The sequence below is a fragment of the Octodon degus genome, unplaced genomic scaffold (genome assembly GCF_000260255.1).
Source record: "Octodon degus isolate 3935 unplaced genomic scaffold, OctDeg1.0 scaffold00287, whole genome shotgun sequence".
NCBI classification, from domain to species: Eukaryota; Metazoa; Chordata; class Mammalia; order Rodentia; family Octodontidae; genus Octodon; species Octodon degus.
Window position 1 is genome coordinate 1,506,785 of NW_004524863.1, and position 1,699 is coordinate 1,508,483.

Genomic DNA, 1,699 nt, shown 5'->3' on the forward strand with positions numbered 1-1,699 from the left:
TTTTTTTTTTTTTTTCCTTTCCCTCTTGTCATCTTCATCAGTTTCCCAAAGCTTGGATAATCTTCCTTTCTCATTTAACCTTGCTTCTAATCTCTTTCTCTCTTTTATTTCTCTATTTTTCCCTTGTATCCTTTTTAATTTTTCTCCCCTAAGGGTAAAATCACTCTATTGATATTTACTGTATATAATTTTCTGATTTGTTTTATTTTATTTTTTATTTATTTATTTTTTTATAACCAAGACTTTAATCCCAAAGAGTCTCACAAAACATATTACAAATAACAACATGAAAAAAATCTTGCACAGTAACGCAAAAGTTCAGTTCTACAATATACCCTTAACCTGGCAGGACATTGGTTCTTTGAAATCTCAGGTTTCCAAATAAAGATACAAACAGCTATGTACTGGCACACAGAATCACAGAAGGAAACTTTGAGACCTAGCAAACATAAACTCCCTTGAAATTTGCCTGACTATACCAATCAAAAAACCCCTGCCCAGGATAAAGACTGGTTCCATTTTTAAAACCACACTCACCTAGTTTTGCATGTGGCCCTTATCTGTATCTGGTGGCACACCTTTACACTATTATATGAGCTATGAAACAGGTCTTGTTCAATTTTTGCCAGTTTTGTTTCTGTAATATTAGAACATCACACTTTAGGCAGGTTTAGAGGTTCATTTTCAGTCTGTGTAAGACTAAAGTGCAAAGCAAATTTAATTTTGCTTAAGGAAACATTGTAAAGTAACAATTATTAGTATTACATGCCTCGTATGAGTGATCCCAAACCAGAGAGAATTATCTTGTGTCACTGTTCCAAGACACAAAGGTGAACAGCTAAAACATCTTAAAAACACACCAAGCTTATGAAGTTTCAAACAGAATTTGGATTTTCTGTACATACTCCCATCAGTGAAGTTAGTTCTTGTACACTTCTCCTGCAAACTGATCTTCTATTTCCTTTCATTTGTCCTAGATCAGCTGCGAGACCTAGAGAAGGATCGGGACGGCTTGTGATTTCTCTCCCTAGACAGTGATCTCTCTCTTCTCCTATCTCTAGAAAGACCTGCTGTGGCTGCGAGAGAAACTTCTCCTTCATGAAGGAGAGGTGGAGGACTGCTCCTATGATAATCATCTTGAGGGCGACGATCCCAAGAAGGAGGAGGGCCATGATTTCAACTTTTTTCACCATTAGATAGCTCCACTGTGACCCGGCAGCCACATAATGTTCTTTAGTTGAGCTCTCAGACAGCATCTACTGCATCTCAGGGATCCTCAAATTCAATGAAAGCATAGCCATGAGGGTTTCTAGCAACCCACACACTCCACAGTGGTCCATAATAGCTGAAAGCCCATTCCAGCTCTATCTTGTTGCCATTGTTGCCAAGATTCCCTACATAAACCTTACACTCCAATGGGCAGGAATCATTATGCATCTTGAGATCCGGGGTTAGAAATGTGAAGGTTCAAAACTACATGTCCCCAGTGGATCTTCTTGCTCTCCTCCAACTCAGCTCCTCTACACACACTCAGTTAACTGGCATCCATGGAATGGCCTGATTTGTTTTAGATTTTGTTATATAACTATAAAACTTTATACCTCTGGTTAAAACTGACAAGTTAATAATTACTAGTTTGTCATTTTCTAGACTGTATTTGATGTTATTGTCACTATCGATTGTATTACTTTAGGCAAGG

At 37.7% G+C, this 1,699-nt stretch overlaps 1 pseudogene; it reads right to left on the reverse strand.

Moving 5' to 3' along the window:
• Positions 1–954: 954 nt before the first annotated feature.
• On the reverse strand, positions 955–1,444 carry LOC101571343 (annotated as a pseudogene).
• Between the last annotated feature and the right edge of the window lie 255 nt (positions 1,445–1,699).